The sequence below is a fragment of the Salmo salar genome, chromosome ssa11 (genome assembly GCF_905237065.1).
Source record: "Salmo salar chromosome ssa11, Ssal_v3.1, whole genome shotgun sequence".
NCBI lineage: Eukaryota > Metazoa > Chordata > Actinopteri > Salmoniformes > Salmonidae > Salmo > Salmo salar.
This window is the reverse complement of record NC_059452.1, coordinates 4,304,217-4,317,064: the sequence shown is the minus strand read 5'-3', so window position 1 is coordinate 4,317,064 and position 12,848 is coordinate 4,304,217.

Here is a 12,848-nt window from a genome sequence, read left to right as displayed (position 1 = left end):
AGCCTATATGAAATTGAAAAGCAGATTAAATGATAAACCCAGATTATGTTACACACCATGGGAGTTGTAGACAGGAATTGTTGGTTGTGTGTGTTGCCATTTGAACAATACATGGAGGGTGTCTCTGTGTTGTTTCTCTGATGTAGTCAGTGTAGGGTCGATTACCGAATGCTACAAGCCAGGCCATACATATGGTCCAGTCGGTTTAGGTATTCGTTTAAATAGGGCGTTGGGTCAAACGTGCTATTTCTGTCACTCGCGCCTCAGAGCGAGTAGACTCGGTCAGTATGAATTTCTTGAGCCAGACATAATGGGCTGGCAATTAGAGAAATACCAGAAATACCATACCCAGATTTGTCTGTCGCACTGCCACATGGTGAAACGTGATTCATCACTCCAGGGAATACATTTCCACTGCTCCAGAGTCCAATGGGGGCGAGCTTTACACCACACCAGCCGATGTTTGGCATTGCTCATGGTGACCTTAGGCTGGTGTGCGGCTGCTCGGCCATGGAAGCCCACTTCATGAAGCTCCGGATGAACAGTTCTTGTTCTGACGTTGCTTCCAGAGGCAGTTGGAACTTGGTAGTGAGTGTTGCAACCGAGGGTAGATTATTTTATGCGCTACGCGCTTCAGCACTCAGTGGTCGCTTTCTGTGAGCTTGTGTGGCCTACCACTTCGCGGCTGAGCCGTTGTTGCTCCTAGACATTTCCACTTCACAATAACAGCACTTACAGTTGACCGGGGCAGCACTAGCAGGGCATACATTTGATAAACTGACTTGTAGAAATGTGGCATCCTATGATGGTGCAACATTGAATGTCACTGAGCTATTCAGTCAGGCCATTCTACTGCCAATGTTTGTCTATGGAGGTTGCATGGCTGTGTGGTCAATTTTATACACCTATCAGCAACAGGTGTGGCTGAAATAGGATAATCCACTAATTTGATGGGATGTCCACATGCTTTTGTATTCATAGTGTATCTACCTCTATAACTCCAGTATCCAGTACCACATTGTAAATATGCTGTTGGAACTAACCCTGTATATAGCTTCTTACTTTCTCGTGTTTTTCTTATTTTTATTTATTGTGTGCTTTTGTTCTATCTCATGTTATTTTTAGAGCTACATTGATATTGATTGCTGCATTGTTGGGTTTGTAGGTTACAAGAAAGGCATTTCACTGTACTTGTGCACGTGACATTAAAACTTGAAACTTGAATCAGATAACGTGGACTGAAGGTTAGAGAGATTTCAGGTTTATTTGACAATAATGATGCCATAATAAAAGTTCACAAAAAAGATACACCAAAAGGTTGTTTGTGATGCATACTGGCAAATGTATCAATGTTTTATGTTGATGAATATACAAGTGGCCAGTGGTACTGTAGTCCTTAGGCTTTCACCCCTTTCCTGCTCTCTGTTATCCACGTACACGTGTATTTTTACTATTTTTGTAAAGCATCCCTAGATGACCTTTTAGGCTATACTTGCAGCAATTGCTAATCATTAATTTCCTTACCAATCCTAAACAGAACATGTTAGGCAAATATTTACTTTTTTCAAAATGAGGTTATAGGGAGGGACAGGAGGACAAAGGTGAAAATGCTCAACTTTAGTTTAGATTGGTATCTAACCGGGGAGGCCTCAGTCTGTTGGACTTGGGGGCAGTCTAGACCAGTATGGTGTGGGTGAAATTTGACCCTTATCTAGACTAATATGCATGGTGTAAACAAAGCCCCAGTCCAGATTATCTCTCCCAGGGTCCATACTCATGAACTTTTGCTTAGACCGGAGGTTTAGACCTTTAGTCTAACATGCTAGCTTTTCTTATAGGCAAACCTGGCACAATTAGCCACCTGGCTACCACAAGTCATTTATAAGTCTACTAACAAAATAACACATCAATTTATCAGAAACCTTAAACGGTAGAGCCATCATCCAATCGTATTTGCTAAACAGGTCAATTTAGCCACTAGCAGGCCTGGGCAACTCCAGTCCTCAGGGGCCTGATTGGTGTCACACTTTTGCCCCCACCCCAGCTAACACACCTGACTCCAATAATCAACTAACCATGATCTTCAGTTAAAAATACAATTAGTTTAAATCAGCTGTGTTTGCTAGGGATGGGGGGGAGTGTGACACCAATCAGGCCTCCGAGGACTGGAATTGCCCAGGCCTGCACTAGAGGGAGATTCTAAAACCTCAAACTTCAAGGTTTATTACCCTTGGTCTGTAACAGATATATAAATGCAACAATTTCAAAGATTATACTAAGTTACAGTTCATATAAGGAAATCAGTCAATTGAAATGAATGCATTAGGCCCGAATCTATGGATTTCACTTGACTGTGAATACAGATATGCATCTGTTGGTCACAGATACCTTACAAAAAGTGAAGGACGTGGATCAGAAAACCAGTCAGTATCTGGTGTGACCCCCATTTGCCTCATGCAGTGCGATACAACTCCTTTGCATAGAATTGATCAGGCTATTGGTTGTGGCCTCTGGAATGTTGTCCAGGTCCTCTTCAATGGCTTTGTGAAGTTTCTGGATATTGGCAGGAACTGCAACACACTGTCGTATACAGACCATCCCAAACATGATCACCAGGTCTGGTGAGTATGCAGGCCGTGGAAGAACTGGGACATTTTCAGCTTCCAGGAATTGTGTAGAGATCCTTGGGGCATGGGGCCATGCATTATCATACTGAAACATGAGGTGATGGCGGATGGAATGGAATGACAATGGGCCTCAGGATCTCGTCACAGTATCTCTTTTCTATGCATTCAAATTGCCATTGATAAAATGCAATTGTATTCATTGTCCATAGTTTAAGCCTGCCCATACCATAACCCCACTGCCACCATGGGGCACTCTGTTCACAACGTTGACATCAGCAAACCGCTCGCCCACACAACGCCAATATCCAGCAACTTCACACAGACATTGAGGAGGAGTGGGACAACATTCCAGTCTGCCATCTGCCTGGTGCAGTTGAAACCGGGATTCATCCCTGAAGAGCACACTTCTCCAGCATGCCAGTGACCATCGAAGGTGAGCATTTGCCCACTGAAGTCGGCTACGATGCCAAACTGCAGTCAGGTCAAGGCCCTGGTGAGGACGACAAACATGCAGATGAGCTTCCCTGCGATGGTTTCCGACAGTTTGTGCAGAAATTCTTTGATTGTGCAAGCCCACAGTTTCATCAGCTGTCCGGTTGGCTGGTCTCAGATCATCCCGCAGGTGAAGAAGCTGGATCTTGGGGTCCTGGGCTGGCATCTTTACACGTGGTCTGAGGTTTTGAGGCTAGTTGGACGAACTGCCTAATTCTTTAAAACAACATGGTAGAGAAATGAACATTAAATTCTCTGGCAACTGGTCTGGTGGACATTCCTGCAGTCAGCATGCCAATTGCACGCTCTCTCAAAACTTGGGACAGCTGTGGTAACTGCACATTTTGGAGTGGCTTTTTATTGCCCCCAGCACAAGGTGCATCTGTGTAATGATCATGCTGTTTAATCAGCTTCTTGATATGCCATACCTGTCAGGTGGATGGATTATCTTGGCAAATGAGAAATGCTCACTAAAGGGGATGTAAACAAGTTTGTGCACAACATTTTTGAGAAATAATAATTTGGTGCGTATGGAACATTTCTGGGATCTTTTATTTCAGCTCATGAAACATGGGACCAACACTTTACATGTTGCGTTTGTATTTTTGTTAAGTATATATTGCAAGATGCATCCTTGATTAGATTAGCCTACTAACGTTACACAGAATTCAAAAGACACTTTTTTGCATATATTCCCAAATTCTGCCTATCCGTTTCACACAACATCCAAGTTTATATTCTTACATTGTAAAAAAAAAAAGTTGAAGATGCTTGTGGTTTTGTAAAATACCTGTAATTTACCCCTTAATGCTATCACTGACTAGTGGCATAATCCACTAAAGTGGTAAACCTGGAAATGGTGAGATACCATAATACTAATCCCACTCGGGTGAGGTTTTTATTTAAGGGAAAATGATCCACTGCTGTGGAGTCAAATAACGCATATGTAGATGATTATAAAAATGCACACAAAGATTACATTGTAAGTGTACACATCCATGTAATATAGCCAATGCAATATGATAATTAGGGCGCAGCGGTGTGTTTGTCTGCAAGGCTAAAGAAAGACGTAGCTCCTTATTAAATGTATTCTTCATTTCCATTTGCAAGCTGTTGGCTGCACTTCCCTTCTCAACACATTAAATGTAATTCTACATTTCAAAGGGTAAAAAAACTCACAAAAGATTTCAACCCTTGCCACAATCTGTGACAATTACACTGTGAGCTACTTGACTTAACCAGTCACTCAAACACACGTGATTTTAGTTACTTTGATTATCAGAACGGTCCCTTGTCTTCTGTTAAGGACGCTGATACATCATTTGTTACCAGATATAATCATGTTGCTCACCTGGTCGTACTTAGCAAAGTGGCTAAATGTGCCAGGATTGCCTATGAGAAAAGCTAGCAGCTAGCTTTTAGACCAGGGGTGGGCAATTCCAGTCCTCGAGGGCCTGATTGGTGTCACAGTTTTGCCCCAGCCCCAACTAACACACCTGACTCCAATAATCACCTAATCATGATCTTCAGTTTAGAATGCAATTTGGTTATTCAGCTGTGTTGCTAGGGATGGAGAGAAAGTGTGACACCAATAAGGCCCTCGAGGACTGGAGTTGCTCACCCCTGTTTTAGACCAAAGATTCTTGAGTATGGACTCACAGGTTCTACCAAGACAAAGCACAAGAAGTAGCTCTCTCTTTCTCAGCATCCAATAGGGACAGAATTTCCCCTGGCTCTATACCTATTGTCACTGCCTGGAAGAGATGTTGAATCTACCAGCTATAGTGGTTGCTCCACTAAAGGTTTTGCGATTATGCTGCGGTACTTAGAGGTAATTTGTGGTTTAGTACGGTACCCTGCGTCACCACTTCATTTCTTCCGACCAGTGCAAGGGTTAGAGCACTGATTATGCTTTTGGGTCCTACTGTGTCTCTAACTGACAATGAATGGGCAACATAAACCTAAATAGAAACTGATAATTGTGCACAACTTCAGTACTACTTACTAAAACTGTTGTTTTAAAAAATATAAAATAATGTTTTTATTATTTTATTTTGATAGGATTATTTTTGCTCTTACTGTAGTACTGTACCCCACTCCCGACCGGTCATGTTGTACAGCACCTGAGTGGTGCAATGGTCTAAGACACTACATGGCAGTGCAAGCTGTGTTGTTACAGATGCTGGTTCAATACCTGTGCTGGCCTCAACTGGGAGACCCATGAAGTAAGTGTAGGTTTTTGGTTTTTCTCCCTCTAAAAACAGAAATAAATCATTCTAAATAACAAACTGGCTTTATTTACAAATTAGTAACAATGTCTCACCCCATGTTCAAGAATGGCCTTTTTCTCGCTCATTTTACATTATTTGTCCTCAACTGGCAGCTTCATGAAATAGTACTCTCAAAACACCAGTCTCAACTTCAACAGTGAAGAGGCGACTCCTGGATGCTGTCCTTCTAGGCAGAGTTCCTCTGTCCAGTGACTGTGTTGTTTTGCCCATCTTAATTTTTTAATTTTTTTTATTGGCCAGTCTGAGATATGGCTTTTTCTTTGCAACTCTGCCTAGAAGACCAGCATCCCAGAGTCACCTCTTCACTGTTGACTTTGAGACTGGTGTTTTGCGGGTACTATTTAATGAAGCTCCCAGTTGAGGACTTGTGAGGCGTCTTTTTCTCAAATTAGACACCCTAATGTACTTATCCTCTTGCTCAGTTGTGCACCAGGGCCTCACACTCCTCTTTCTATTCTGGTTAAAGCAAGTTTGTGCTCTTCTGTGAAGGGAGTAGTACACAGCGTTGTACGAGATATTCCGTTTCTTGGCAATTCCTCGCATGGAATAGCCTTCATTTCTCAGAACAAGAATAGACTGACGGGTTTCAGAAGAAAGGTCTTTGTTCCTGGCTATTTTGAGCCTGTAATCAAACCCACAAATGCTTTTATTGCTTCTTAAATCAGGACAACAGTTTTCAGCTATGCTAACATAATTGCAAAATGGTTTTCTAATGACCAATTAGCCTTTTAAAATGATAAACTTGGATTAGCTAACACAACGTTCTATTGGAACAACAGGAGTGATGGCTGCTGATTATGGGCCTCTGTACGCCTATGTAGATATTCCATAAAAAACCTGCCGTTTCCAGCTACAGTAGTCCTTTACAACATTAACAGTCTACACTGTATTTCTGATCAATTTGATGTTATTTTAATGGACAAAAAATGTGCTTTTCTTTCAAAAACAAGGACATTTCTAAGTGACCCCAAACGTTTGAATGGTAGTGTATATATGTTTTAAGTCCCCATCTTAAGTGGATTATCAACAACAAAAAATAATCTTGGCATGTTTTTTATGACTGTACCAGAAGCTCCTTAGCAGGCAAACAGCCACACCTTCTAGTAGCACATTAGTAATAGAAATCAACCATGAGCCGGCAGCAATAAAGTGCCTAGTCATTCTGATGCTGCCTATAACACAATGACTCACACTATGACGTCCTTTTCTTTTTTGATAATTGTATAATCAGCTACAAAATAGAGAAAGACTTGCAAAAGAAAATATGACAGGAAAATAAGAATATGACAAGAAATGAACCGTCTCTAATTATTCCTATTTGCATTGTGAGTGTTGCATCAAAACCTGGGAATATTACATTTCCAAATTCAATTACAACATTTAAATTGATATATTTTCTGTCAACGCTGAATGCCATTGATCCTGCCAGCAATATCCATATTATCTCTCTCTCACACACACACAAACATATATACACACACACACACACACACACACACACACACACACACACACACACACACACACACACACACACACACACACACACACACACACACACACACACACACACACACACACACACACACAAGGTGACTAACTAAGCCAAAGATTCCAGCTCAGTCAGGTTGATGAAAAAACTGGAAAGGAAACTTGCATCAGCCTACTCTCGCAGCTTGGACTGGCCTGTGCTTCAACTGCCTTTTACTCCCAAAGCCTTGAGCTAGTAGATACAGTTTAGTTAAGTTCAATCAATCAAATCAATCAAATTTATTTTTATATAGCCCTTCGTACATCAGCTGATATCTCAAAGTGCTGTACAGAAACCCAGCCTAAAACCCCAAACAGCAAGCAAAGCATGTGAAAGAAGCACGGTGGCTAGGAAAAACTCCCTAGGAAAAACTCCCTAGAAAGGCCAAAAACCTAGGAAGAAACCTAGAGAGGAACCAGGCTATGAGGGGTGGCCAGTCCTCTTCTGGCTGTGCAGGGTGGATATTATAACAGAACATGGTCAAGATGTTAAAATGTTAAAATGTTCATAAATGACCAGCATGGTCAAATAATAATAATCATAGTAGTTGTCGAGGGTGCAACAAGCACGTCCGGTGAACAGGTCAGGGTTCCATAGCCGCAGGCAGAACAGTTGAAACTGGAGCAGCAGCACGGCCAGGTGGACTGGGGACAGCAAGGAGTCATCATACCAGGTAGTCCTGAGGCATGGTCCTAGGTCTCAGGTCCCCCGAGAGAAAGACAGAAAGAGAGAAAGAGAGAATTAGAGAGAGCATATTTAAATTCACACAGGACACCGGATAAGACAAGAGAAATACTCCAGATGTAACAGACTGACCCTAGCCCCCCGACACATAAACTACTGCAGCATAAATACTGGAGGCTGAGACAGGAGGGATCAGAAGACACTGTGGCCCCATCCGATGATACCCCCGGACAGGGCCAAACAGGCAGGATATAACCCCACCCACTTTGCCAAAGCACAGCCCCCACACCACTAGAGGGATGTCTCCAACCACCAACTTACCGTCCTAAGACAAGGCCGAGTATAGCCCACAACGATCTCCGCCATGGCACAACCCAAGGGGGCGCCAACCCAGACAGGAAGACCACGTCAGTGACTCAACCCACTCAAGTGACGCACCCCTCCCATGGACGGCATGGAAGAACACCAGTAAGCCAGTGACTCAGCCCCTGTAAAAGGGTTAGAGGCAGAGAATCCCAGTGGAAAGAGGGGAACCGGCAAGGCAGAGACAGCAAGGGCGGTTCGTTGCTCCAGCCTTTCCGTTCACCTTCACACTCCTGGGCCAGACTATACTTAATCATAGGACCTACTGAAGAGATAAGTCTTCAGTAAAGACTTAAAGGTTGAGACTGAGTCTGCGTCTCTCACATTGGTAGGCAGACCATTCCATAAAAATGGAGCTCTATAGGAGAAAGCCCTACCTCCAGCCGTTTGCTTAGAAATTCTAGGGACAATTTCAAAGTATACATACAGTATATGATAGAATATGAATATATTATCTCATAAAACCACAGAAATACTTTTAATAGTTTTAGGCAAACAATGTTTGCTTTCTGATTGTGTATGGGGAAGTGTGCCCCTTTCTGTCAAATGAAGTAACAAGATTTCTGTCCAGTTAAGTGACCCCTTTTGGCTCAATAGCAGCACTAGAAGCAAAAGGACTTTAGCCTTTAACAAATAAAAGCAGGTGTTTAAGGACCAATAGAACATGAAGGAATACTACATAATTGGGGTAAGAGGGTATGTACTTTGTGTTCTTAATGCAGCACTGTATTGTGTTGTGTGTATATGAGGGACACATTTATTTGGTTTGGTCATAGTATAGTGCTAAACTGTACTGTGTGTGTTTGTGAGTAGGCTATGTAATGTGACATCATAAGTGTAACAGAGTTAAGAACGTACTGTAAGCTCATTCCACTGCTAGTTGAAAGGTTACTGATGGAGCAATCGAATTGGATATTTTCAATAGCTCAAAAAGTTTGTATGTTGTCACGTGTCTGTGAGGAGAAGATCACAGGTTTGAGCCTGGTATGGGAAAAGGAACAGTGGAGGAAGCTAAACTGTTAGCAACACACTAATGTCTGTGTCATAAGCATTCTGGTGTATGTGTTTGGGTTCATGCATGTCAATGCACCCTTGTGTGTGTTGTGTACATGCATCTGTAAGTGTACATACCAGGGCTGCCCCCAAATGTGTGCTGAGCAGGCAAAGCAAAAACAGGATTTTAGAATTTTTTTGCAAATGTATTAAAAAAAAAAACCCGGAAGTATCACATTTTCATAAGTATTCAGACCCTATACTCAGTACTTTGTTAAAGCACCTTTGTCAGCGAAAACAGCCTCAAGTCTTCTTGGGTTTGACGCTACAAGCTTGGCACACCTATATTTGGGAAGTTTCTTCCATTCTTCTCTGCAGATCCTCTCAAACTCTGTTAGGTTGGATGGGGAGCGTCGCTGTACAGCTATTTTTCAGGTCTCTCCAGAGATGTTCGATCAGGTTCAAGTCCGGGCTCTGGCTGGGCCACTCAACGATATTCAGAGACTTGTCGCGAAGCCATTCCTGTGTTGTCTTGGCAATGTGCTTAGGATCGTTGTCCTGTTGGAAGGTGAACCTTCATTCCAGTGTGATGTCCTGTGTGGCTCAGTTGATAGAGTGGCTCAGGCTCAGTTGATAGAGCATGGCGCCAGGGTTGTGGGTTCGATTCCCACGGGGGACCAGTATGAAAAGAAAAAAATGTATGAAATGTATGCATTCACTACTGTAAGTTGCTCTGGATAAGAGTGTCTGCTAAATGACTAAAATGTAAATGTAAAATGTCTTGAGCTCTCTGGAGCAGGTTTTCATCAAGGATCTCTCTGTACTTTGCTCTGATCATCTTTCCCTTGATCCTGACTAGACTCCTGGTCCCTGACCTCTGAAAAACCTCCCCACTGCATGATGCTGCCACCACCATGCTTCCCCGTAGGGATGGTGCCAGGTTTCCTCCAGGCATGACGCTTGGCATTCAGGCCGAAGAGTTCAATCTTTGCTTCATCATGGTCTGAGAGTCTTTAGGTGCCTTTTGGCAAACTCCAAATGAGCTGTCATGTGCGTTTTACTGAGGAATGCCTTCCGTCTGGGCACTCTACCATAAAGGCCTGATTGGTGGAGTGCTGCAGAGGTGGTTGTCCTTCAGGAAGGTTCTCCCATCTCCAAAGAGGAACTCTGGAGCTCTGTCAGAGTGACCATCGAGTTCTTGGTCACCTCCCTGACCAAGGCCCTCCTCCCCCAAATGCTCAGTTTGGCCGGGTGGCCAGCTCTACGAAGAATCTTGATGCTTCCAACTTCTTCCATTTAAGAATGATGGAAGCAGAAAAATGTATTATGACCCTTCTCTATTTTCTCAATAACATTCAAATCAGCATTGAAAAAAGCGGCAAGTTCAAGTTTGTTCCACTTGAGAGAGTCTGACCACAAGTCATAGACCACTATAATGACACACCAAATGTGTTTGATGGATCGCGGGAAAAGAGCAGGAATAGGCTTTTGTTGGCTACAGTCCAAGCTATATCTTCCAATTGTGCGACAGCTGTCAGCATCCAAAGATTATCCAAGTTGTGGTGTAGTCTATGGCGATACAGATATCACTTATTATTGATATCCACATAGCGCATTGATGTGAATCTCACTGCTGCTCTTTAATTTAGCTATTTGCGCCTTGTTGTGGATGGCTGTTCACAAATCTAAATGTGTATTTGAATCCAATAACGGTTGAATTCAAGAAGTTTAACTTCTTTGGGATAAGGGACAGTATTTTCACGGCCGGATAAAAAACGTACCCGATTTAATCTGGTTACTACTCCTGCCCAGAAACTAGACTATGCAAAGATTTTGATAGAAAACACTCTAAAGTTTCTAAAACTGTTTGAATGGTGTCTGTGAGTATAACAGAACTCATATGGCAGGCCAAAACCTGAGAAGATTCCATACAGGAAGTGCCCTGTCTGACAATTTGTTGTCCTTCTGTTGCATCTCTATCGACATTACAGCATCTGTGCTGTAACATGACTCTTTCTAAGGCTTCCATTGGCTCTCTAAAGCCACCAGAAAGTGGAATGGGGTGTCTGCTGTCTCTGGGCAAAGTACAGCAGCAGAGTTTGTAAGTGGTCAGCCTGGGGACAGTGAGACTGGAGATGTGCGGTCACGAGAACTCGCCATGTTTTTTCTTTCAGTCTTTGAATGAATATTATCGCTATTTTACGAGAAAAATAGCATAAAAATTGATTTTAAACAGCGTTTGACATGCTTCTAAGTACGGTAATGGAATATTTTGAATTTTTTTGTCACGAAATGTGCTCGCGCGTTACCCTTCGGATAGTGACCTGAACGCACGAACAAAACGGAGGTATTTGGATATAACTATGGATTATTTGGAACCAAAACAACATTTGTTGTTGAAGTAGAAGTCCTGGGAGTGCATTCTGACGAAGAACAGCAAAAGTAATCCAATTTTTCTAATAGTAATTCTGAGTTTAGGTGACCCCGAAGTTGGCGGATGTCAAAATAGCTAGCCGTGATGGCCGAGCTATGTACTCAGAATATTGCAAAATGTGCTTTTGCCGAAAAGCTATTTTAAAATCGGACATAGCGATTGCATAAAGGAGTTCTGTATCTATAATTCTTACAATAATTGTTATGTATTTTGTCAACGTTTATCATGAGTAGTTTAGTAAATTCACCAGAAGTTTTCGGTGGGTATGCTAGTTCTGAACATCACATGCTAATGTAAAAAGCTGTTTTTTTATCATCAAAGGTTAGTGCTGCATTTAGCTGTGGTTTTGGTTTAAGTGACATATATGCTTGCTTGGAAAATGGCTGTGTGATTATTTGTGTCTATGTACTCTCCTAACATAATCTAATGTTTTGCTTTTGCTGTAAAGCCTTTTTGAAATCGGACAATGTGGTTAGATTAACGAGAGTCTTATCTTTAAAATGGTGTAAAATAGTTGATTGTTTGAGAAAATTGAATTGTGGTATTTTAGTTGGTTTTGTATTTCGCGATGCCATTGGCTGTTGGCTAGGGGTTCCTCAACAGGTTGCTGCTTATCAATCATTATTTTTTAAACCAGTGGACAGCCAGTGAAGAATGCGCTCTTGCAACAGATGCATAGTGTGGATCCCAGCCTACATAATAAAAGTGTTTTCTTTATTGCTCAACCTAATTCATGCTGAAAAAAATAAATACATAGGTCAATGGAGACATGCTCAAATTTGCACACTTTTGATAGAGTTAAAGGGGCAATCTGAGGTTGCTACATACATTTTTGGACATATATATATGTTTGGACCCCAGGAACATATTAGGAAGAGTAGGAAGAGTAGCTGCTGCCTTGGCAGCAGCTAATGGGTATCCCTAATAAATACAAATACAAATATTAACGTAAAGATGTAATTTAAACATATTATTATATGTAGAAGAAAGCTATGGGTTAGAAGAAGCCTACATAACCAACCCATAAAGTAAAATTTAACATCCATATATGGCCAGCTATGTAAACTTTAACATTGATTTATCCTGCAATAGATGTCATTCAATTGGTAACATACATTTGTGTCTTCTTCTAATGCCTCTTAAGGGGAATGTAATCTAAAAGTAACTGAATGTAATCAGATAATGTTACAGATACAAATTTTGGACAGGTAACTAGTAACTGTAACTTATTACATTTAGAAAGTAACCTACCCAACCCTGTACCCTGGCCTGGATAGTACTGGATCTGCCTGAACCAGAGGGTGGAGGGTCTGTGATGAAGTCTACTGGCCAATCAGCATAGGAGGTGTCTACTTTCCTAAACACAGTTGGGGGTGTAGAGAAAACCTGCCTCATAAACAATTTAATGTCGTGCTATACATTTTTGCAGACAA